The sequence below is a fragment of the Schistocerca serialis genome, chromosome 6 (genome assembly GCF_023864345.2).
Source record: "Schistocerca serialis cubense isolate TAMUIC-IGC-003099 chromosome 6, iqSchSeri2.2, whole genome shotgun sequence".
Classification (NCBI taxonomy): Eukaryota; Metazoa; Arthropoda; class Insecta; order Orthoptera; family Acrididae; genus Schistocerca; species Schistocerca serialis.
This window is the reverse complement of record NC_064643.1, coordinates 475,479,940-475,507,320: the sequence shown is the minus strand read 5'-3', so window position 1 is coordinate 475,507,320 and position 27,381 is coordinate 475,479,940.

Here is a 27,381-nt window from a genome sequence, read left to right as displayed (position 1 = left end):
GAACCGCGCGACCGCTGCGGTCGCAGGTGCGAATCCTGCCTCGGGTTTGGATGTGTCTGATGTCCATAGATTAGTTAGGTTTAAGTAGTTCTAAGTTCTAGGAGACTGATGACCACAGAAGTTAAGTCCCATAGTGCTCAGAGCCATTTGAACCATTTTTTTCGCGACAATGGAAACCAATTGAATAACACGTGGAATCCCGTCATCTCCGAAATTTGCTCGAGATGAAGACGCCAGAGAACTTCGATATCTGCGGCCAGCGACCATATCGACGGCAGCTCAGTATTGCAGTTCCACCAGCGAGGGCGCTGTCGCTGGGCGGTGTGGTCCTTCTATCTCCGCGACTGCAACGCTGGCGCGGCAGTACCATCAGCGCACTATAGGACAGGGCAGAGAACGTCTTCGTCAGTCCTCGATCGGATCACCTGACAGTGGTTGGCAGTTTTCCAGCCGAAATATCGTGCAATGAAGTTTACAACGTCCGGCTGCGGGCACGAAATCCTTTTGAACAGTTGATTCGCCGGGAAAATTTAAAATTTTACAGTTGCATTGCTATTATGTAGTTACGTGCTTAAATGAGACGTTATGTTTGACATAACTCAAACGATGATGTGTTACAACCAAAGGCAATTTATATATTTACCACCACAATAGTGGCCGAGGCGCCTCTTAAATCGTCCGTTGTTACAGTAGACCACTTACCGGACTGTGGGGACGTTATTATAGTATGGATTCTGCCAGTGGGTGATAGGGAAGGAAATTACGATCTCGGCAGTGACAGAGCACAGAAGACTGCGTGCACCTCGAACACATCTGTTTTTCACATTTGTTGACATGTCTAACACAAACTCAGGTACCTTAAATTAAGCATTTCTTCACATTCTCAATAAAACAAGCAAAAAATTTTCGCAAATTCCTCTGAGCACAATTACTATTGACTACGCGTCAGTCTCATACTGCGCTACTAAAGCTGAGTTTCTCTTACCTTTACGCTGAAAAAACTTTCTACTGGACGCTGGAAACCGAAAATTAAATTTCTGTTACTGAACTCTTTTACAGAAAACGAGAAGTTTCGAATTAGCTTCGTATGCAACTGTCGAAAACAGAGCAGAGTATAGCAAACTGACAACTGTTCATTCATATTCACCATTCAAACTGCAATTATTTGTCGTGAAAAAACAATCAGAGAATAAATAACACGTGGCGGGAAGACACTCAGAGAATAAGTATTAAGTGGCGCGAAATGCGCAAACAGCCACTGCAAATGTGAACTGCCTTTATAAAATAGGGAACGCTAAACAGCGTTTACACCCCGATTCTACAGAACAGAAGAAAGTTGTGTCGACGGAAATAAGCCGCGCAAAAAACTGGACGAAAGTGTCGAATCTCACTGCTAAATGAAATGTCGCTCTATATCGAGGAGGACGAGCAAAACCGAGACGTAAGAAGTAGTATCGAGACAGGTCGAGACTCGGATCGATCGCCCGCATGCAGAACTTTTCGCGCACGTGAAGTTTCGCGCGCTGTGGCAGACCGTCCTCTACATGTTGGCGTGTGCTGTTCTCTTCTTGTTCGACATAGTGATCTAGGCACTAGGTGACTAATCTCGTCGGATACCTGGGGCGACAAAACTAAGTGGGTTCCCCACTCTGCTTGCAAACTGATGTATTTGCAGAGCACACTTCGTAAAAAATGGAGAACATAGATGCGACGGATAACAAAAAAATAAGTATTTGTAATGGGTGTACTCTACCACCTAGTATTTGTGACGTATATACTGTACTTAAAGATACATGTGAGATGAATACGAAACAGCATTTAGCATAGCAACCGTGAGGCAGAATGCAAAGCAGTAATGAACATTAGAATAAGAAAATTAACTTTTATTTTATAATATTTGTGGAATATTCCGTCGGCTCTTGGAGGAACACAGACATATTAATTACTTGAATACAAAGCTTGTGCAATTATAATATCATTTACGTTCGTGCTTGAGTACAAGATAGTATTTATTATTGATATTATTGGAATGAATGTTTTCGTGCTTTTGTTTTACTGAGATTCTAAATACTCAATAATATCATTCAAATTTACTTCATTGGAAATTTTTATTAAGTTGATAAAATGATAACTGAGTTAGGAGATATGCGTCTCGTTTACGGGGAGGCACGATGCAACAGTTGAGCTGCAAGGCACCTGTATGCAGTACGGTTTCCAAGGGGGAAGTTAAAGAATTAAAGCACATTTCAAAGACTTGATGGCCATATTCGTGAAACAGGATACCTTATACCAGACTGATGGGAAACTGGTAGACATCACGATGTGGAAATTCTCCAGATTGAGGAAGCTGCATTACAGAGAAATGAGGACAACACCAACACATATCCAAGAAACTAAACACAGGGTTTGCACAAAAACATGGAGAAACCGCGAGATATGCGTACCTGAACATAAATGCAGGTAGAAGCCAGGACTTGCTGCGTGAGGTGTTACAATTGACCAAGTACAGCACGCATGAAATGTTCTCAACACATTGTAAGTGTCAGTCGTGGTCAGAACAGCGCTCTGTGTAATTGAGAGTGCATTATGTCGACGCCAAGAGAATTGGAACGTGGGCAAGTTATTGGTGCTCCTACGGTGGATGCATCCGTAATCAAGGTACTCGAAGTGTTAGGTGTTTCAAGAAGCACTGTACTGAAGATTAATAACGTATACAAGGAAAGCGGAAAGACATCTTCTGCTAGGTCACAATGCAGACAAAAGTTTGTGTTGAGTATCTGTGACACATGGTCTCTTAAAAGGATTTTGACGAAAAATAATAATACTAGAGCTGAAAAAGTTACTACAGAACTGACATTCCCACTCGCGAATCTTGTCAGCACCAAAACAACACCATCAAAGCTCCATTATCAGGGAATTATAAGGCGAGCTGGAATTCCATATCCACTCATCACTGATGCAAATGCCCCTAGCGGGAAAACTTTGTGCCGAAGTCATAAAACCTGGACCATGGAGCAACAGGAGAAAACAATTTAGTCGGGTAAGTGTTGTTTCACACTGTGTCAACTTCTGGCAGAGTTTACATCCCAAGAGAAAACATCGTGAGTATTCGCCGATGATTTGGGCAGCCATATGATGGTATTCCATGGCCTCACGGTTACTCTGCAAGGTCACCTTACTGCCAAGGATTATGTGAGCAGAAGATCATTGCGGCGTTGTGACGAGGAAAGCCGGCCGCGGTGGCCGGGCGGCTCTAGGCGCTTCAGTCCGGAACCGCGCGACTGCTACGGTCGCAGGTTCGAATCTTCCCTCGGGCGTGGATGTGTGTGATGTCTTTAGGTTAGTTAGGTTTAAGTAGTTTTAAGTTCTAGGGGGACTGATGACCTCATCTGTTAAGTTCCATAGTGCTCAGAGCCATTTGAACCATTTGACGAGGAAATCTCTGACATCAGCATCACCAACCCTGAAATTCTGAACACTGAATCTGGACAATTGCACTAAGATCATGACATCATTGCTACTGGAATTATGACATTGTTGCATCTGGACAATTGCACGAAAGCCATGACATCATCACGTTACTGCTCTGTGAAGGTCACCCCCTCCCTGCAGACCTTGTCCCCCACGAACCCTGCCGGCTGGAATGGCCGAGCAGTTCTAGGCACTACAGTCTGGAACCGCGCGACCGCTGAGGTCGCAGGTTCGAATCCTGCCTCGGGCATGGATGTGTGTGATGTCTTTAGGTTAGTTAGGTTTAAGTAGTTCTAAGTTCTAGGGGACTGATGACGTCAGAAGTTAAGTCTCATAATGCTCAGAGCCATTTGAACCATCTGAACCCACGAACCCTCCACCCCCACCCCCGCCTCCATGGCCCCACTCACCGACGTCATCAATTGTCTGCCAGTGGCATGAATGATCAGCTCTCCATCTTCGAGCAACTTTAATTTATTTTTAACTCGACTGCATATTCGTCAACATTTTGCTGTCTGTACCTTGTCCAGCATGAAGCACCACCAACAGCAGCAGTGATCAACCAGACAGAAGAAGTCTGATGGTAAGCATCTTCTTGTTATTAAGGACGTCAGTTTCTGTGAGGGCAGCAGTTAATGCTGTACTGCTTCCATGCAAAACTTACAGAACTACTGCATGTATATTTTACAGATGTGCTGACCTCCTGTGATAAATTAATGTCTTAGCAGTCTTCATATGCATTATATATATTTAATGTGTTTATATTTAAGTTTTGTTGTCATTATTACAGACCGTGATTTGGTGCTGTTGAGCCGTAACAGCCTATTAGATTTAGAGGCAATATGAGTGAGGTGGACAGTGACTTGTATGTCATAAGATGTACATGATGTAATCTAATTGTCCACCATGCCAATGACTGCCATCACTATATGCTGGGGGCAGTTTGGTGACATGTAGGAGGCAAGGCAATCTGGTGAGCGATTCCCATGAATGCACTTGGCTGGCTGTGTGAAGAATAAGGAAGTAATAGCTAGAGGGTGTTTGCAATCTGTATGTACATATGTGTGTGTAAATAAATATATCCTATATTTTTTTCTAGCCTATCAATCAATAATAACACACACACTTTCAGTTTATAAAGTGCCAGCAGGTTCTTGCAGAAGTAGAGTCTGGTAACTGTCAACTGTATCACAGGTTGTGGCAGCCATCATGCACTCAGAGTGATGGGTTTGAACTTATTAGGGGAAATAGATAGAATACACACACAATCGTGGTTGCTGTAGTCAATTTGCATCTATCGATCTGATGTACCTACCTGATGCAAGACAGTCATCATGTGAGCATGAGAATGCTGGATGTTTGCTCTTACCAGTGTAGTTTGAGATGTGAGCACTCCTCTCACTGCTCTAGCTAGAGTATATACTTTCCACACATGAATTGAATGAGGTAATACATCGAAACTGCAGGCTCCAACATGCTGTCATGATGTGTAAATACACAGATTGGTATGCAAATGTGTGCTAGCTTGACTTTCAGATATTGACCCCTGAGACACAATGAGTTGCAATACTTGTTTGTAAGAACTCGGCCATCTCTAATTATTATTATGTGTGTAGCCCACACACATATCTACACATCACAGAAGCAATAACAGTCCATAAGTGTCTACATCAAGATATGAAAGTTTATTTGGACTCCCAAGTAATCAAGAGGAATATCGTTCAATAGAATGGCTTCCACCTTCAGACATACGACTCATATATATGAATGCTAGAAGACACACTGCACAATCAATTTATGTCAAACCTCCACCGAACCGAACTTCTGCCGATGCAATATAATAACTTTGTAGGGTAAATGGACAGAAAATCCTTGATTCGTGGTTGCTGCAAACGATCAGCATATACTAATGCAATTATGTCATAAAACAAACAAATATGAGACACAACTGCCTATATATACTGTCTTTGAAGTACGAACCTGTGTGCCAACAGTAATAGCTTGCTGAGCTCGTAAATGCATCAGGGCCTTCTGACTGTCAGCTTCTGAAGGTAGTATGATACACCTTTTATAGCTGTGTGATATTAATACAGGATTCACGAGGGTATTTCTGATCCGTCGTTGCAGCTACAAAATTGCGTGATTTTTTCACCAGACGCATTTCGCGTTATTGAGGTAAAGCATCATCAGTGGTCTGTAATTAAGTTTATTTACATTTTGATTTGCTTTTGAGATCGAAAAAGAGTTCGTTAAGAATAAGTTGGTTTGTACTTACGGTGATTTTTCGGCTGCTTTCTCACTTACATCGGGAAATGCCGTCTGCTAGCATATCGTTGTTTTTCTGTGTTAAACGAAAATTATCAGTGTCTAACACAGAAAGACAACGATGTGCTAGCAGACGGCATTTCCCAACGTAATCGAGAAAGCAGCCGAAAAATCACCGTAAGTAAAAACCAACCTATTCTTAACGAACTGTTTTTCGATCTAAAAAGAAAATCAAAATGTAAATAAACTTAATTACAGACCACTGATGATGCTCTGCCGCAATAAAGCGAAACGCGTCTGGTGAAAATAACACGCATTTTTGTAGTTGCAAAGTCGGATCAAAAATACCCTCGTGAATCCTGTATTATCTCTTTTATCACAATCGGCGACACGCGTGCAGTAAATATCTACACTGCAGGAAATTAAAATTTGCTGCATGCGATTGCAGAAACGCGTGACATCATTTTTTCACCAGAAACACTTCCTCAACTTATATATGTGATGCCATCATTGTTTTACCAGAATTTCTTTCCAAAAGTCGATGTGCAAGTATCGAAATGCATGACAACTTACGATCACACCACGATCACCATGCCTTCATGCGGAAATGCGTGACAGAATCGGCGACACATGTGCAGAAAAAATCTAATTTAACATTTGTCAGAAACGCTGTGAAGCAATTTCCACAGAAACACATTACAACTGTGCTGTAAAAATCAATTCTTTGAGAACGTAACATGTCAGTGTGTAGACAATGCATCTAATACATGTTGTAGAAAATTATATTTTCACTGATCGTCTCAGTTATATTCCCATGCAGAGAGACAGTGTGCATGGAATATGTATCTTATAAACAGGAGGACATATCGATAGCTTGATTCGAAGACAAGGTTAGGTTAGTGGTGTTTAACGTCCCGTCGACAACGAGGTCATTAGAGACGGAGCGCAAGCTCGGGTTAGGGAAGGATGGGGAAGGATATCGGCCGTGCCCATTCAAAGGAACCATCCCGGCATTTGCCTGAAACGATTTAGGGAAATCACGGAAAGCCTAAATCAGGATGGCTGGAGACGGGATTGAACCGTCGTCCTCCCGAATGCGAGTCCAGATTCGAAGACAAGTGCATAGTTACAGGAGTAAGATGACATGTGAGTGCGAATGCATATTTTTTAGAATAGTTATGGACTGCTAACATTTCGTTGGGAATATATAATTTATATTTCAAAGCAGGAACCCATCGTCGTTTCTACATAAGATGAATGCTATTGGCAGTGAGCTTGACTTCGTGAAACTCCATGCAAAGCCTACAACTTTACCAACAGATGTACAGTTCCCCATTATAAAAGCGAAAAATGTTATTATACCTTGGAGGGGGGGGGGGGGGGGGGGGTGCATAATTCTAGAGCTTTCAGAGAAAATGGTTTTTCTCCCATAACGTTCCACAGGCATCGGTGAGGATCAATCGTGCCAAGACCAGCATAGACTAAATGTAGCACACAGGAGGCAAGGTTAGCATCCTCGCAATGTGTAGGAATTGCAACCTGTGTTAGGGAAGCTCTCTTTCACGCTTCCGTAGGAAGATTGATCCTTTTGTTTGGTTTGCAAGAGCGCCCTGGCTGTATACGCTACCTCGTGCGACATTGGTACCGTTTTGTTGCACAAATATGGTTCTGTTGGAAGGCTGAATAAGTTGTTGAACAAAGTTCAGTGTAATTATTCGCAAATAGAAATTGAGGCTCTCACCAATGTCTGTGGTGTCATTAAGTTTCTCAAGTATTTTTTGACAGAAAATTTTGCTTCGTGACTGACCATAAATCTTTACAATCTTTGTTTAGCCCTTCTCTGTCAGTTCCAACTCACAGCTTATGCTGCAGTTGTGGGCTCTTGTTTCATCGAATTACTAATACGAGATTGTGTATCAGCCCACTTGCAACCATGCCAACACAGATGCTCTTTCCCACCTCCCTGTTGGCCCATATTCTAAATTCGAAGAGTCCTCTGCTTCTTTTTGCTACATTGATTCAGAAGGCATGGACGCTTTGCACAGCTTTCCGCTTTGTAGTGTATCGAACGTAATCAGTCAAGAAGTACAGCAGAGTGGAAGTGAGTCCCAACAGTTGCAAAGCAGAACATGGCCAACAGGCATTGCGAAGCGGAGCCAACTGGGCACTATATAGCAACAACCGATGCTACAATATGCTAGCAGAAGGACGGAAGTGTTCCCTCACTTCCCACCACAGATGTGTTTAGAGTCCCCGACTTAAGCTCTAAACAAACGTAGTGTGTATATATAGGTACTTGCCACAGTGTCACAGCATACACCATGAGCCTGTGACACCTGGAGTGACATCCTGGAATTCAGTAAGGGGTCCACTATTCGACCATAGGACAGGCCACCCTCCTGTGAGTCGTGAGAGCAGCCACCACCAGAGTAGAGAGACACCTGGTCACTGGAGGGAGGGCACCGCCGACTCCGCAGTATCGTCAGCAGCCCGCCAGGCTGCCATCACGATGGCAACCAGAGATGTTGGTGACTGTGGCGTTCGAGTGACGTCATGCTTGGCCCTGGTCTTTGCCCTGTCATCAATGCCGGATGTTTATTGTTTCACGTGAGAGGCAACTGGGCGCCACCACCTCACTCTCTCTGACCTATTAGGGCCGAGGACTGAAATAAAAAAGTTAATTAGACAAATCTACAGTTGTCCTGACGTCTCATATCACTCTTCATGCGTGATAATGCATGGGTCATATAACACTAGCGACAGATCATTGGCGTCGCCTTCTTAGAGCAACATCTCAACCTAGAGCCAATGGTACAGTGACTCCAAAAATTTTGATTGTACGTAATATTTTGGTCATGGAGAAAAGGTCTGATGGTAGTGCATTTTGTAAAGTAGATTTTATTGTGAGTAGAGAACCAGTGGACTTGTCTAGTTTTAAATAGTTTTAAAGGTAATGGAAGTCATTACTGGTTAGTGCATGTTAGATGTGCACAGTGTAACTGTGAGGGCCACTCAGCGTCATGTACAGAATCAGTTCTGCTAAAATGTTATAGATGTAATCGTTGGGGGCATATGGCTAGGCAATGCCACTAGGCGAGATGGCTCACGGTTAGACGTAAGAATTAAGTTAATGTATTTTGTTTCTTTGTCATATGAGTGTTAATTCTCAAAACGAGTGTTGTTAAGGACAAAGCTTCGACAAAACCACCAATACAAGGAGTGGCAGAGCAGCAAGGAGTACGCATATTGTTAGAAAAGGTAGCACAATTAACAGCAGATTATACAGAACTGCTTTGGTAGGTAGAATTGTGATCATCACAGCGTGGTGTAGATTTGCCAGTCAAAAGTTTAATTGCTTCTTTTTCTCGTAAGGCAACCTACTATATGCAGGCCTTTGTGGAAGACCTTGGAAATACTCATATGACTGAGATGGAAGGTGGTCTGATAAGGAATTCTTGAGTGTTGCAAAATTGATACTAACAGGGGAAGCTAAGACTTATGGAGGGTATGAAAAAAGTCTTATGAGTACAACAAAATTCGATAGTTTAATGAGGGAGATATACGAAACGAAATAGTGCCAGACACTATAGGGAAACTGTGGAAGAATCTGCGGATAGGATAAAGAAAATTAATGGCTGTACCTATGAATTAGGACAAAATGCTGCTGTCAATGAACTTATTTTGCAAGAAGCTGAGCAGAGGATACTCCATGTTGCATGCGGAAATGTCAAGACGTGTATAGACAGCGCGTTCGGCAGATTTGCGCACAGCAGTGCGGTTAGCTACAAAGTGTGAGGAGATCGATTTGTCGAATGGAATTCAGGGTAAACGGGCAATGTTTGCAACTAGTATGAAATGTTTCAGGTGTGGACGAATGGGGCATGTAAGGAGGCAGTGTAGCCAGCCTCAGAGTGATGTGTATAAAGAAAGAAGAAGTTTAGTTTTAAAGTAGAAGACTGGGGAAGAATAAGGTGTTAAACGCTAACGGGAATCCCAAGTCAACCTACAGTCATTCCCAGTAAGACTGGATGTTACGAAATCGTATGCGATAACATTGTGCGATAAGAGGAATAGTAAGAAAAGAGGGTTGCAAGATATTATTCGACAAAGGGGCAAATGTTAAGGTCACCAGTAGTGGTCTGATCAGTCGTAAGCAATGGGAGTTGGAGAGAAAGAGGTCACATAGTTAGAATTGGTGCACATAGAATTTTGCCTGGATATGGTTCAACTTACTCTACTGGCAGAGTAGCAATGTCGCGAGAGGAGTCCGTCGTGAAAGACGAACCAATTAAACTGCGAACGATCATACTAAACTTTGATTCACACGATTGTGTACCTAAGGGTGCTGGAAAATCAATCTGGGTCGGTGTTGAATTTAGCTTGCCTGTAAGAATTTTGTGTATGGTGGAACCTTTGGAAGAAAATGAAGTATTAGATCAGGCGGGTTGCTTAGTTAAAAGACACATTCTACGCATATCAGAAATAAAGGGTGAAAAGAAGGTCATCATCATCATCATCATCATCATTTAAGACTGATTATACCTTTCAGCGTTCAGTCTGGAGCATAGTCCCCCTTATAAAATTCCTCCATGATCCCCTATTCAGTGCTAACATTGGTGCTTCTTCTGATGTTAAGCCTATTACTTCAAAATCATTCTTAACCGAATCCAGGTACCTTCTCCTTGGTCTACCCCGACTCCTCCTACCCTCTACTGCTGAACCCATGAGTCTCTTGGGTAACCTTGCTTCTCCCATGCATGTAACATGACCACACCATCTAATCCTGTTCGCCCTGACTGCTACATCTATAGAGTTCATTCCCAGTTTTTCTTTGATTTCCTCAATGTGCACACCCTCCTGCCATTGTTCCCATCTACTAGTACCTGCAATCATCCTAGCTACTTTCATATCCGTAACTTCAACCTTATTGATAAGGTAACCTGAATCCACCCAGCTTTCGCTCCCATGCAACAAAGTTGGTTGAAAGATTGAACGGTGCACGGATAACTTAATCTTGGTACTGAGTTCCTTCTTGCAGAAGAGAGTAGATCGTAGCTGAGCGCTCACTGCATTAGCTTTGCTACACCTCACTTCCAGTTCTTTCACTATGTTGCCATCCAGTGAGAATATGCATCCTAAGTACTTGAAACTGTCCACCTGTTCTAACTTTGTTCCTCCTATTTGGCACTCAATCCGTTTATATCTCTTTCCCACTGACATTAATTTTGTTTTGGAGATGCTAATCTTCATACCATAGTCCTTACATTTCTGATCTAGCTCTGAAATATTACTTTGCAAACTTTCAATAGAATCTGCCATCACAACTAAGTCATCCGCATATGCGAGACTGCTTATTTTGTGTTCACCTATCTTAATCTCACCCAGCCAGTCTATTGTTTTCAACATATGATCCATAAATAATATGAACAACAGAGGAGACAGGTTGCAGCCTTATCTTACCCCCTGAAACTACTCTGAACCATGGACTCAATTTACCGTCAACTCTAACTGCTGACTGACTATCTATGTAAAGACCTTTAATTGCTTGCAAAAGTTTGCCTCCTACTCCATAATCACGTAGAACAGACAATAACTTCCTCCTAGGAACCCGGTCATATGCCTTTTCTAGATCTATAAAGCATAGATACAATTCCCTGTTCCACTCATAACACTTCTCCATTATTTGCCGTAAGCTAAAGATCTCGTCCTGACAACCTAAACCCACATTGATTTTCATCCAATTTGTCCTCAACTAATACTCGCACTTTCCTTTCAACAATACCTGAGAAGATTTTACCCACAACGCTGATCAAAGAGATACCTCTGTAGTTGTTACAATCTTTTCTGTTTCCATGTTTAAAGATTGGTGTGATTACTGCTTTCGTCCAGTCTGATGGAACCTGTCCCGACTCCCAATTATCCTGTGTAGCCATTTAAGACCTGACATACCACTATATTTGATGAGTTCCGACTTAATTTCATTCACCCCAGCCGCTTTATTGCACTGCAATCTATTGACCATTTTCTCCACTTCCTCAAATGTGATCCTATTTCCATCATCATTCCTGGCCCATTGTACATCGAAATCTGAAACATTACTGATCGTATTTTCACCTACATTGAGCAACTCTTTAAAATATTCCCTCCATCTGCCCAAGGCATCAACAGGATTCACCAGCAGTTTTCCTGACTTGTCCAAAATACTTGTCATTTCCTTCTTACTTCCCTTTCTAAGACTGCTTATTACACTAGAGAATGGTTTTCCAGCAGCTTGACCCAAGGTCTCCAACCTGTTTCCAAAGTCTTCCCAAGATTTCTTCTTGGATGCTGCAATTATCTGTCTGGCTTTGTTTCTTTCTTCAACATAACTTTCTCTGTCTACCTGAGTTCTAGTATGTAGCCATTTTCGATATGCCTTCTTTTTCCTTTTACAGGCTGCCTTGACAGCGTCATTCCACCAAGCTGTTTGCTTCATCCTACCTCTACACACTACTGTTCCAAGACATTCTTTGGCCACTTCTAGTACTGTCTCCCTGTACCTTGTCCATTCCTTTTCTAGTCACTGCAATTGACTACATTCAACTAACTGGTACCTTTCTGAGATCACTGTTATGTACTTGTGTCTGATTTCCTTATCCCAAAGTTTCTCCACTTTTATCCTCCTACACATGGACCTGACCTCCTGCACTTTCGGCCTCACAATACCAATCTCACTGCAGATTAAACAGTGATCAGTGTCATCAAAGAATCCCCTGAATACACGTGTGTCCCTCACAGCCTTCCTGAATTCCTGATCTGTTATTATATAGCCAATGACAGATCTGGTTCCCCTGCCTTCCCAGGTATACCGGTGAATGTTCTTATGTTTAAAAAAGGAGTTTGTGATTACTAAGCCCATACTGGCACAGAAATCCAGGAGTTGTTTCCCGTTCCTGTTGGCCTCCATATCCTCTCCAAATTTACCCATAACCTTTTCATACCCTTCTGTTCGATTTCCAATCCTGGCGTTAAAATCACCCATGAGCAGAACACTGTCCTTGTCCTTTACTCTAACAACTACATCACTGAGTGCCTCGTAAAAACTATCCATCTTATCTTGATCTGTCCCTTCACAATGCGAATATACTTACACAATCCTAATTTTCTTGCTAGACACTGTCAAATCTATCCACATCAGTCGTTCGTTTACATACCTTATTGCAACTACGCTGGGTTCCATTTCTTTCCTGATGTAAAGCCCTACACCCCATTGTGCTATTCCTGCTTTGACTCCTGACAGGTAGACCTTGTATTCTCCCACTTCCTCTTCTTTCTCACCCCTTACCCGAATGTCACTAACAGCTGAAACGTCCAACCCCATCTTACTTGCAGCCTCTGCCAGCTCTACCTTCTTCCCAGAGTAGCCCCCATTGATATTAATAGCTCCCCATCTCGTTACCATTCGTTTGCCGAGTCGTATGTTAGGAGTCCCTGGTTTGTCAATTAGAGGTGGGACTCCGTCACCTCAAAAGGTCCGAGGCATTTTGCTCTGATTGTTGCCAGCATCATATTTATAGTATCAGGGAAGCACGTTGCTACCCTTACTTGCCCCGGGTCCCATTGAGTTTTACCCCTAACGGTTGAGGGAGTAACCGGTGGATTTGGTAGTCTTTGCCGTCTGAGCACAAAGGTGGCCACGACTCGGAATATGTCCGAGATGCCCAGCCTTATTCCAAAGTAACTGGTATCCCGACTGTCAGGACCACTTACTTGGTCATGATACCAGGAACCCAAACCATGAACCACCTATTTCAAAAGATAATCTTAGCGCAGAGGACATAGGGTTAACCAAGTGGTTGTTAATCGCTAATATGGGTATCCCAGAGTAAGAAGAATGGTACACGAGGTGTGTCAGTCGTGGACAGTAGCCTGATGCCATTGCAACTGCATTACGAGGAAAAATGAAGCACCAAGAGGGAAGAAATAGCGAACACATGGAAAAATTACTTCTGGAATTCAAAGATTTATATTTTTTTTTCAAAATGGCCATTACCAGCTATGCATATTACACAGCACCACATACCAACAGAAAATTAATCACCAGTCCACCGCAAACCATGCAGAATGCCTAGGTACTTACACCCAATCTTGGAGAAATTCATCGATCAACAGCTGAAAGAAGGAGTTACTGAAGAGAATAATAGTTTGCGGGGATCAGGAATAGTTGTGCCAAAAAAATCAACGGACGGAGCACGAAAATATAGGTTTTGTTCTAATTACAGACATCTGAATGCGAAAACCTTAATTGATGCCTACCGTTTGCCAAATATCGCAGAAACCTTGGATCATTTAGAGCAATGCAAATAATCTTCAACAATGGATTTGAATAGTGGTTATTGCCAGATAGAGACTGTGCCACAGAATAGGCACAAAACAACGTTTTTGGCACCCTGAGGACACTACCAATTCAGGAGAATGCCATTCGGATAAAAAAAAAAGCACCTGCAACGTTTTAGAGATCGTTGGACGGAGTACTCAGAGGTTTAAAACCACGGCAATGCTTAGTGTATCTCAATGATGTAATCGTCCATGGGACTGACGTGGAACAGCATATGCTGCGATTAAGGGAAGTATTCTTAAGGTTGAAAGCTGCGAAGTTAACACTGTGTATAGAAAAGTGTAATTTTGTGATGGGAGAGGTAGCATTCCTAGACCATATCATAAGTAAAGATGGGGCTAAGACAGATCCTAGGTTAATTAGAATTTCCTGCACCAGAATCTGTAAACGAGTTGCAACCGCTCTTTGGAGTCGCGAACTATTACCACTAGTCCGTAAAAGGATTTGCGGGTATTACCAAACTGTTGACATAATTGTCAAAAAAGGGTTCTAGATTTGTGTGATGAGAAGAGTACCCAGCATGTTTTAAGCAGGTAAAAGAAGCTATAACATCGACTCCGATTATTCCCGGATTTTGAAAGAGAATTTGTTGTATCGTGCGACGCACTAAATCATGCACTTGGCCGTGTGTTGTCACAAGAAGTGGAAGGCGTAGAGAATCCGGTAGCTTATACATAAAGACAACTAAATTCTGCAGAAAAAACTTATTTCACAACGTAGAAAGAGATGATAAGCCTTATTTATGGAATATTTCAAATTCTAACTGTACACTAAATAGTTTAGATCATGCCACATTAAAATGGTTATTTGGGTTAAAGGATCCTTGAAGTAGATTGACGCGATGGGCAATAAGACTAAGCGAATTTGATTTAGAAGTGCGCATAAACCTGGGAAGAAGCATGGCAATGTGGATGGCATAAGTAGAAAAGTACCAGTATTACAAACTTGGGGTAATGGCCACAAAGAATGCAAACTGTACGGAGAAAGAATGACGAATGTAAGCAATATGTTAAACATTCATAGTTTTGTATGCAGAATGGGTTGCTATGCAGAGAAACCATGATGGACCCACAGGTAGCGGTACAAGCGAAGCCAAGGAACAGACTGCCACGAGAAACTCGTGATAACATGTTTGTGGGTTATGGAGGTTCCAGATCTACGAACAGAAGAGTAGCAGAAAGGTACTGCTGAAGGAATATTCAGACGGACACAACCCAGTACATGAGGAACTGCATACAGTGCGCACACAGAGCAGATGTTGTCGAACAAGAGTACCATTGCAGAGGTTACCACCATTGCGACGTTACCACCAGTCGAATTTCTGAGGATTGAAGTTTTAGGCCCATTCAATAAAACACCTGCAGGGAGTAAGTATATACCCACAATTATAGATCATTTTTCAAGATGCGTAGAAATGGTCGCAATGCCGAACCAGCAGGCAGCAACTTTGACACAAGCACTTGTGAATAATTGGATACTGAAATTTGGAGTGCATGAAACGATAGTAACAGACCAGGGAACGAACTTCATGTCAGATCTGTTCAAGGAACTGTGTGAGATATTGAATGTGAAGAAGTTAAGGACGAGTCACCTCCATCCACAAGCCAATGGGAGAACTGAAAGAGTGCACAGGACACTCGGGAAGATGCTTGGATATTATGTTGACTCACATCGCAACAACTGGAATGTCTATTTGAAGTACGTCGTCTCCACCTATGACTCGAAGCAGCATAAAAATACAGGATTATCGCCTTATGAATTCGTATATGGTCTAAAATCCTATCACCGTTCGGCGCGTCAAAACGAATAAAGGGAAGACTGTAGAGTCTGTTAAGGAATTTTCCAGAGTGATTAGGGAAATTTGGAATAGAGTACGGATGGTAAATATAGAAGCACTGGAGAAACAGAAAGAAGCAATTGGCCATACGGCAAAAAAGTCACAGTGTAAGGTTGATCAGTGGTTGATGCTATCAGCTTCGCATACGCCGAAGGGAAAGACAAAGAAGTTGTTTATACAGGTTATGGGGTCACACCAAGAGGTAGAGACTACGTCGCTAGTAAATGTTAAGGTTCAGTTGCCAACGAGAACCACAATTCTGCATGTAAGGCTGTTAAAATCTTTCAAGGGAACCCAGAAGGAGACGCGGACCAGAAAGGGAGAGTGAGGAGAACAGTATCGGAAGATAAACAAGAGGCTGTAAACGAAACGGTAAAGAGGATCCCATATAGATTAAGGCCTAGGGGATGCGTCATTTAATATTTTTAGAGTAGGTATGGATTTTGTATAATTAGTATAAGCAACAATGAATTTAATAGGGAGGGAGTAATAGGTATTCCTGCCAGTAGGTGAAGTGTAGAAAAGGCGAGATGATGCGGTTCATAGTGGGACTACTGATCTTCATTTGGGTGGAAGCGTTACAGAACCAGCAATTGGAATGGGAAGTGCTGTTCGCCAAGCAGGAAGACGGTGTGACCACTAGACATGGCATGGGAAATGGGTAACAAGACGAAGAGACTGGAAAAATTCGACAAACTCCTTCAGGGAACGGAAAGGCACGGGATACTCAAAAGAAGTGCCAGGGTATGTGAGTGAGTACATTGAGCGTACGAAAAATGTAGGAGGTGATGACTCAGATATTGGGACTTATGCCACATAGGCGAAGGAAGAGGCATTGGATCAACGCTGGAGGCTGGCTTATGAAAACAATATTTGGCACTGTTGATGAAAAAGACATCAGATGGTTGAAAGACATCACAGAAGAGGTTAAACAATGGGCAAAAGGGAACAAATCTGCGAGTGATTGGTATACTACGCAGATTGCAAGTTTACAGAAGGACGTATTGAATAACACACGACTACTACGTCAACTGACTGGAGAAGTAATGTGGTATGGCAAAGCTGCAGAAGAGGCAGTTAATCAGAATATCAGGGAACTACAAACCGAAGTATAATTTTTAGATAGGGAAATAGTAATGACAAAATGGTTGCAGCCGTAGAAGATAGTGTTTGGGAAGCACAAGGGCAAGTAACAGTAGAAGATAGTGTTTGGGAAGCATAAAGGAAAGTAACAGAACTACAGTAGGGTACGCAGCAGGCTATAAGAGGTCAGCTAGGGGTAAACTTGTTGCTACAGCAATATTTAGAGGGTTTAGGGAAAATTCAGAAGGAATTACCGCAGGAGTTGGGGTTGGCTTTAGAGCCGAAGCACAAAAACTTACTATTTTATTTCAAGGTAGCCACAGCGTCAGTGAGAACTGACGGAGTGAAAGTTTACATTTCCGCCTCTACCTATAATCTAGCAGGGAGACAAGGGCGTTACAAGCGCTATATACTTCATACAGTCCTGTCAAATGGGGGAAACTGAAGAAATTTGTAAGAGGAAAAACGCAGCGACTATTATTAACTGCAAAAGACAAGGGAAAATATGTAGAAATGGAGGTAGCAAAATTATAAAAATGCTACAGAGGGGAAATCACAGTCCATCCGAATATAATAATAAGAGAGAGGAAGAATTCCTGAGCAGTGAAACTAATCATGGGACAAACGAAGGTAAGCGAATGCAAGAAAGAAGTGATCGAGCCAGAACTGTACTTTCAGCAGATCGAGACCCATTGGTTGTACACTACCTTTGACAAGATGGTAGCAGCGGCTAGTTGTTTCGAGCAAGGGAGCAGGGGAAACTTACGTCAGCAAAGAGGCTAGAATTAAATTGGACAGCGTGCGAGATAATGGGGCCTACTTTCCATCTGCCCGCCGCAATTTCAGTGATAACGCACCTGAATATTTCGCATCTTCGCTTGTACTGGCCAGAAGAGCACCTGCTTAAATCAAACTCTACAGCCGGAATTAATGCAGTCTATAAACACACTTCTGAACCAGCAGAAGGGGCGGGTCTCACAGAAAGCCGTAGTGCAGCATGTAAATTTATATCAAGAAAATGAGTCCTAGAAAGAAACAAAATTGACTATTATCATACCTATCACCGCTGCGACACTTGTTCTGCTGAGCGTAGTCCTTGTTTTGGTACGTAGAAGACGATGCACAAAACTGAGTTCAGACCCAGCCGTCATTCAGATTCCAATAGAGTGGATAAATAGAGCATAAAACCAGTAGAACGAAGATGAACGCACAAGGGAGTAGTATTAAGGATAACAGATTCAATTTAGCTTGTAAGTTTGGAATAGAGACTTGGAAATTATTGTGTAAGAGCCCTAGGAATGAAATAAGTTTTATTGCGTTTGGGTTAAGAAACAGGACAAGAGACCTTGTAAAAGTGTGTAAGATTAAGTGATGGGGCTAAGGAAACCAACTGTTACAATAGTTCTTAAGAAGCGAAAAAGGGCCAGAAGGGTCGGTCACCAGTAACCCTAGTGTACAGAATGTTCTAGTTTGATTGACCCGAGGGATCAGGTCTTGATAAGAAGGAGGGCAATGTAGCGTATCGACTGTGTTCGGTCAAAAAGTACGCTAGGGCGGAAGTGGCTTGTAACACAGCCAACCGCAGGCAGGTAAGAGTGATAACACTCTTGTGAAGCAAAACACGGCCAACAGTCATTTCAAAGCAGAGACAGCTGGCCGCTATATAGCAACAGCCAACGCTGCCATATTCTAGTGCAAGGACGGTAGCCTTTCCTCGCTTGCCACCATGGAACTATTTAGAGTATGTGCTTTAAGCTGTAACCAAACATATACTGAAGTGTATAAGTACTTCGCCATTCATGTACTAAAATGTTCTCGTCTCAGTATCACAGTCTAAAACACGAGTCTATGACACCTGGAGCTACAACCCGGAATGCATTATGGGGTCCGCTGCTCTTTGCGCTTTCAGTAATATCGGATGTCTATTGTTTCGCATCTGAGGCAACTGAACGCCTCCATCAAGCTGTTCCTGATGTATTACTCCCGAGAGTCGGAATAAAGAAATAAATCAAATAACTCTACTGTCATCCTGACGTCCCATTTTAATCTCCATGGGTGACAATTCATGGGTCATGTAACAGCTTGATCACCGGAAAATTGCCCGGCCCACGGCAGATGGTCCTGATTTGCAGATTCTGTTGCATTACATCCACACCGGTTGGCTGCCTAGGGATTGCCTGAAGTGATAGTGACTAACAATGGAACTCAGTTTGTTCCCACCGAGTTTGAACAATTTTGTGCCATCTCCAACATCAACCACATCACAAGTGCATCATTCCGCCCACTATTCAACGGCGAAGCTGAACGTTTTATACGAGCGTTAAAGCAACAGATGGACAAACGTTGTACCTGCCTCATATGAGACCAACCTCTGCTGCTGTTCTTGTCTACCTGCCACTCTCAGCTACACGACAGACCATCTCCAGCGGAGTTGGTACATGGACAGCACCACTGCACTGTGCTCCATTTGGGGTACCTGACATGGCAAAGTATCGAACTTACGATTCCGTCTTTTACAGACTATATTTTGGACAGAGGCACTGGGCCCAAGGCATCATTGTACAATATATAGGACGATCCGTGTTTCCCAGACAGAAACCGAGGGGATTGCTGTAATGGCGCCAGAATCATATTCATCCATGTGTACTGCATGATCCTGCAGCAGGCTTTGTGCTTTCAGATTCTGTGCTTCCCTGGACGTAGCAGACCCAACTGCATCCAACTCCTGTAGACCCTGCGCCATCAGCATCTGTCCCTTAGCCAATGGAAGTCGACACCCTTTCACGGTTGTCGCTATATCGGCATCCACCGTCGTCTGGGGATGGATCCTTCTTCCCAGCGACTGTCCCGTTTGCCGCCTTGAGTCTCTCTGCAGTCATTGAGCTGCTTCTGTATTCATTTGCTGCTCCATCGCTGGACGTGTGTGTGCGCTCTCTGTCCAGTTTTCCGGCTGGTATTCCTGTGGAGGCTGAGAGCGTATGCTGGGACATGGGTGGGGGCTCTGCACAGGCTTCAGTTTCAGCTCCCATCTCCTCATTGGCATCGTCTGGCTTTCCTCCCCGTTGCCATTCACTCATCTATACTACATGACACCAGTGAGAAGTTGAGGGGGGAGAGATGTGGTATCACGTATTGATACCACCCTACAGGTGTAAAAGTTGGCAATGGAATTGCAAGCTTCTGTGAGACGCTTCGCAGACCCAATGGTGTATGCCCACTGAGCACGCCTCCTGTAGTTCTGGACTATAAGCACCCTCTGCAGTCGCAATACAGGACGGCTGGTGGCAGCCAGACAGCCTACTTGTAGCCTCTTCACCACGTAACGCTATGCCTAGTTGTGACTCTGACTCCACTGTTAGTGCTTAGTTCAGAAAGCCTCATCCTTGTTGACATTATGACATCTGGATTCCGCTTCTTGCTGCAGTATTTGTAATGAGTCTCCGTACCCTTGGAGAGATACAAAGTAAGTTATTCTTATGTCTACTGTGTTAATTTGTTCGCTAATCATTTCTGTTCCCATCCACCTTTACAATGACGACAGCTGCCGCACCACTGTGTAGCCCCCATCTCTGTACCCTCGTGTATGAAGTCATACACAACAGTTTGAATCAGTGTCATGGAATGAATGATACATGGGTAGCATGTGCTCTGTGGTTCTTCAAACGCACATTACCTACTCATTTAAAGGGTGCTGATTTTGTTTATAATATCTGTCTAACGAAAAATGCGATTATAACCGCAAATGACATGTCTAATATTAAATTTACAGCAAATGTCCTGAAAAAAGTAGTATAACCTCAGCAGAATGTAGCTGAGAGGACTCTACTGCGTAAAATTTGCTGACACGACGAGGTGGGTGTGATATTTCGTACATTTGGACACATTACTACATACATTAAATGTGTGGTCTCCATTTTCTCGAGTGTTGTGTATTCCAGTTGTAGAGCATCTACATTGAGAGTAGTATTTTGCTGTAACTAAGACAGTACTGGCAAAGAGCGTTTTTCTTATGTATCATGTAAGCTCCACAGTCAAGGATTAGTATGTATCTGTGAATATTATATTTCTTCCTATTTTTAACAATGTGTAGTAAAGAACAATAAATGTCTTCTGTAAACAAGTTCAAGCATGTAGCTGTACTCAATTCAAAACCCCCAACAACTATTATTATTAGTGATTGGTTAATGCACAATGACATCCTGACTATGATGTAATGCAAGTGTTCCTGTACTACACCACAACACGTCACAATGAACGCCACTCACTGGGCCTGCAGAAATTTTTTTACATTACAGATGGATGACATATCTCTATAGTACAGCATCACTAGTACTACAGTCACCTATTCTTGCGTTCACTGACTTCTTTGCAAGTCATTGTATTTTAGGTGATAAGATATCATTACAATATGACGTACAATGTTGTGCAGTGCACCCAACACATTTCTGTTTAATAGTCACACACTTTTTCAAAACTGTCAGTAGTGAGCAATTATAATTCAAGATAAGTACCTAGTTTAAGCCACATATGATGTCTACGCTGTTGATGAAGTATGGGTGTTAAAACTTCAACTTACTCTTCCAGGCATCTCTGAAATGACACCTGGCCCTTGTGATTTTGTTCCAAACACCTATTCGAGTTGCTCTGTATGCAAAAAGTCGCAAGCAATTAAAAAGCGAACTGAGGTACACACCTCATTTCGAAAATGCACTTGCTTCTTGTTCTTTTTCCCTACCTCCTCTACTTCCATTTTCCTTCTTAGCAAGCGAATTTTCCAATGTATCTGTAACCACACATTGCATTTCGACTGCTATAGTATACTAAATTGTTTTTGAAATAGCAGGCAGCTTATATATATGAATGTGTGTGTGTGTGTGTGTGTGTGTGTGTGTGAGTGTGTGTGCAGGTGTGTGTGTTTATGTGTGTCTTTATGTATGTGTACTTCCTCTGAGACTACTAGTGGTGTGGTGATCAACTCCAGCCACATGTCAGTAGGAATAGTATTCAGTGTTACAGTGTTAAAACTATGAAGTCTATATGATGCTGGAGGCTTACTTCTTGGCTGATATAGCTGTCTCCCTATTCACCATGTTCAACAACTGTGTGTATTTGTGTATGTGTATGTGTGTCTGAGATGTTCTTTTGAATGGTGATGCTGTATTGCACCAAGAGTGAATGTGTGTGCTTCTGTATAGGTGTCGTATGGTTGTAGGTACTGTACTAATCAAAAGCAGTGCTATGAATTTTTGTTTTTCGAATTATCAAGCAGTATTTACATCACCACCACTATATGCAGTGTGATATTTTCCCATAAGAAATGTTAAGTGTAGTCAAAACAAAGATGGAATGTTAGATGGCATTGTGCATCAGAACACTATTTTTTTAAAGTGGCGAAAGCCACATGGACAAGTACGAGAATGAAAATTACCCTATCCAGCTTTCAGTTAAGATATAATTTGAAGAAGCTCCTATTACAGCTGACTCTGCATGTGTTAGTATTATTCTTCCCATTGTGATGAAACCAGGTGCAGATATCGCTATAGGACAATGGTTTCCAATGTGGGTGTAATTACCCCCTGAGAGGTAAAATAAAATATTCTTTGGGGTAAAAATTAAACTGTTCGATTTTATTTCAGTCACGATACTAAATTATTTTCAAAATATCGTTACTACTATCACGATTTTGTAAGATTCTAATATTTATTACACAACTTATCAATAATTACTTTTTCTTAATTAGTAGCATTAATTCAATGGAGGTTACAGGTTCCTCACACAGCCCAACCACTACATACATATGTTGTGCTTTGTCCTGTACATCACATATGATAAAAGGGAGACATAAACGTAACAAATGCTAAATATCTCAAAAAAAATGTCTTCTCCAAGCTGTAGATAGTGCCTGCAGTAATCCAGAAATTGCTTCATTACTCACTTTGAGACAGATAAATGAATTAATTGACAACATGATACAGCAGTAACTACAACAAGGGCTACTATATTGATCTACATTGTTTATTATTATTATTATTACTAATATTGTTATTAGTGGCTCTGGCCAGACACAAAGTACTAACAGCCTGAAGTCTTCCAGTTTCTGCCAGTTCAGAAGTAAGGAGTGCAGTAATCAAGTGATTTATGAACAGTAAGTATTGTGCACACATTTTAACTTCATTGATTTTTAATTAGGTTGAAGTGTACAGGTCAAGCAAAGTGCTGCAATGGAGAGGAGTAATGCAGGCAAAGTATGTTTTTCAGCAAGTGTCTACCTAGACTTTGGATAATTAGCATTCTTATCTTAGAAGGAGTTGTGAGCAGCACTTGCGATGCATCATGTATTCCTTAGTCATTCATTCTAACACACACACACACACACACACACACACACACACACACACACACACACACACACACACACACACAACACACACACACACACACACAACACAAAACTAAATGTCATTCCGACTTTCACCATTTTAAAAATAAAATTGCTTCAAGAAAAGTCTCATTCAACAGTTTAGTCAGGTGCTAAAGTTGGTGATAACGTGGGGGACAAAGGGAGGAAGCAACAGACGGAAGGGGGCGGAGGTACTAGCTAATGTGTGATTGCAGTCAGGGATAATGGTCCAAGCACGGTTGGGAACCACTGCTGTATTAGAACGATAAGTTGGGAGATGGTTGAACATTTTAAAATACGATGAAATATGACACAGTGCGCAGTAAGAATAATGAGTTTTTGAATAACAAACAATTTCGAGTACAGGTTCTAAGAAAAAGGGTGAGATATGCAAGTGGAACATGCTAATGGCGCGTAATCGTCACATCACCGAACTTTCACTTCCCAGCAGACTTAAGCCGCTGGAATATAAACAACTTGTACAGGCAGTTAGTGATATTGAAGCACATATTCAATAAATAGTAAGTCATTTTAGGTAAAAATAAGATAATTACTCACAGTCATCTTAAAGAAATAAATATGGTGTTCCTATATATGTCAAGACTTAAGAAGAAATGGAAAGTAAGAAGGACTCTAAAGAACTTCTTTTGTATCATATAAAAAAGAATCAAATTAACCATTGATTCTAATACATCGAGATCAAAAACATACTCATCTCTGCACTGTACTTAATTAAAAGACAAAAATTAATTTATTTGTGTCATGAACTGGTAAGCAGGCATTCATTGGTTTTGTTAATATGCTGTATATACAGCCATACAAATCAAGACCCACGTGAACTTTATGATGCATTATGATGTGTTGGCAATTGTGCCAACACCTTGTAGATAGAGGAGGCCGAAATGCATGCTATCTAACGCAGACGGGCGTGAATTCTGGAACAGGATAAGTAGTGAATTATAATAAGAAAAGTATGCAGCTCCTCGAATACTTAACTTTATTCCATCCTTGTGGTACATCGCTCTTGATAATACAAATAAGACTATCTTCAGATACGGTTATTGGCGCCTTGCTGGGTCGTAGCCATGGACTTAGCTGAAGGCTATTCTAACTGTCTCTCGGCAATTGAGAGAAAAGGCTTCGTCAGTGTAGTCGCTAGCAAAGTCGTCGTACAACTGGGGTCGAGTGCTAGTCCGTATCTCGAGACCTGCCTTGTGGTGGCGCTCGGTCTGCGATCACACAGTGGTGACATGCGGGTCCGACATGTACTAAATGGATCGCGGCCGATTTAAGCTACCACCTAGCAAGTGTGGTGTCTGGCGGTGACACCACACATTACACCTAGAATGTCCAGGTTTGAGAGTGCTAAGAGCGTTACTCGACTTGCAGTAGAGTTCTGAGGTGGTGGGCTTCTTTTTGATCCATGACATGATTCACACGTGAAGCAGTTGAGTCACTAACGGCGCTACATATCCATCTTTCTGCTGCATCTGTGGTGTTATGGCTCTGATTCTTCTGCTTAGCTGGGATGCGTGGTTACCACCCCCAGTGCCTTGGAGACAGTACTTACCGTTTGTCATTTTAGGCAAACATTGAATGCTTGCTGTTAGTTAGGAAATTCACACACATCCACAAACCACATCGTAATGCTTTCAACGTACTTAACACTTTACAGTGATGAGTATTTGGTTTTTCAGTCGTGCTGCACTGCAGTTACTGTACTATCCCCTCTTTGAAGTTGTATGTAGTACTTTATTTAATATTGCAGAGGAATTAAGAGACATACCTATTTCAATATAAAATAACGAACTTATAGCAACTTGGAATTAGCATTTAAATTCTTTGTTAAAATCAGACTTAATATTTCTAAAGTTATGGCCACTGAAATTAGAAGCTGGAATCATTACCCTTCATCGCGATTTCGTTCAGACGAAATTTCTGATTTTCAGTAAAAAATATGAAAGTTAAGAGCCCAAGGTACACATATAGTTTGCATTAATTTGAAAGGTGGGCAAAGTTACCGAAAGATGGAGACCCGATTTTAATACTAAAATGATTCAAGAGAGAGTGACTATCACTCAGCTGAAGAGTCATTCGATAAATCAGCAAAAGAGTCGTTATTAAGATCTAAATGAAATGCTAATCACTTTTCAAATCAAAGCAGATGGTGAAGGAAAACAATTACCATAAATAAGGAGAGCAAATTTGTGAATAATCAAATTATGAATGATGCTACAATAAAAATTACAACATGGCGTCAAATACTCTCAGAGCTCTCGATACGTCGGTATCATGACTGTTGAAATGATTTAATCACAAAGCGTGACACACAATGCTGCTTCATAGATAATGATGTATCATATTAGATACATTTCAGTAGTGTTGTTCAAGTTGTAAGTTATGCTATATAATCAGTTTGGATACTATATTACAACATTTGTAAAAGAGATACAGGGAAGCAAATTATTTCTGATAGATGAAAGACTCTGAAGTATTACTTGCTTCTTTCAATTTGGCATCAATTGTTTATTTTCCTAGTCAGGTAGCACACGGAAGCAGCACACTGGTAGATATTATTTATATAGCAAAGATAAATCCAATCAAATAAAAACTTTTCCTGTTAGGAATGGCCTTTCTGATCATGATGTACAGCTAGTTACAGGATATGACATAGCTCCATATGGTAACCCAAAACAGTCCTCCAGAATATTGTGTTCAATTAAAGATTTAACAGTTGCAAATTTTAGGGAAAGCTTGCAAAAGTTAGACTGGCATGAGTTGTAAAGGGAGCCTGATGCTATTCTAAAATTTAATATATTTCATGATATCTTTGTGAGTATATTTAAAAGCAGTTTCTCTAAGAAAACTGTGAAACGTAATCCTAAGAAAACCATCTAAGAAGCTGTCGCTTACTAAAGGGATAAAAATTACTTGTAAACATAAAAGGGAAATGTATTTTCTAGGAAGAAGGAGTAATAACCCAGAAACAAAGATTATAAAAACTACAGCACTGTCCAGAAGCCTAGAAGTATGCGACTTATGTGTGAGATTAGCACCTCTGCTAATAATATTAAAATAATTTAGAATATTGATAAAAGGAAAACAGGGCAACTGCGAGCACAGGAAGACTATATTTCTATCAAACTCAATGGAAAGTCAGAAGAAGAAAACATTTTTAATAACCATTTTTAAGTGTTGGAGAGAAGAAACGATCCAGCTGTCCATTAGAAAATGCAAGGCTTTATATGGAACAGGCAATACCCATGCAATTTTATAAAACGGAAGTTTAACCCACCTCTCGTATTGAAATTATCAAAATAATAATTTCCCACAAAAGTAAAAGCTCAGATGGAACTGATGGCATTTCCAACATAGTACTAAAAGCTTGTTCCCAACAGTGGGCCATGTATGTAGTAGCTCACTGAAACGACACCTTTTTTCAAGACAGTGTGAAATATGCTATTGTTAAACCATTGCATACTAAGGAGGAAAGGTCTGATACTAAGAACTATCGCCCAGTCTCACTTCTGACAGCTTTATTCCAAATTGTTGAAAAATGTAGAACATTCCAGAGTAGCTTCACATATTTGTAAAAATGAAGTACTAACGAAATGTCAGTGTGGTTTCCAGAAAGGCTTTTCAACAGTTAATGCTATATATGCTTTCACTGATCACATATTAAATGCTCTCAATAATCAAAAATCACCCATTTGGATTTTTGGTGATCTCTCAAAGGGTATTGACTGTGTGAATCATAAAATTCTTCTAGAGAAGTTGAATTATTGTGGAATGAGTGAGGCATACACAAAAGGTTTAATTCGTATTTAACTGGGAAAATGCAAAAGATTGATATTAACAGCGCAGATAGTCTCTAAAAATCAGCAGAGTCCTTTAACTGCACAGGTATTAAGAACAGTGTCCCACAGGGTCCTGTCTTGGGTCCCTTGT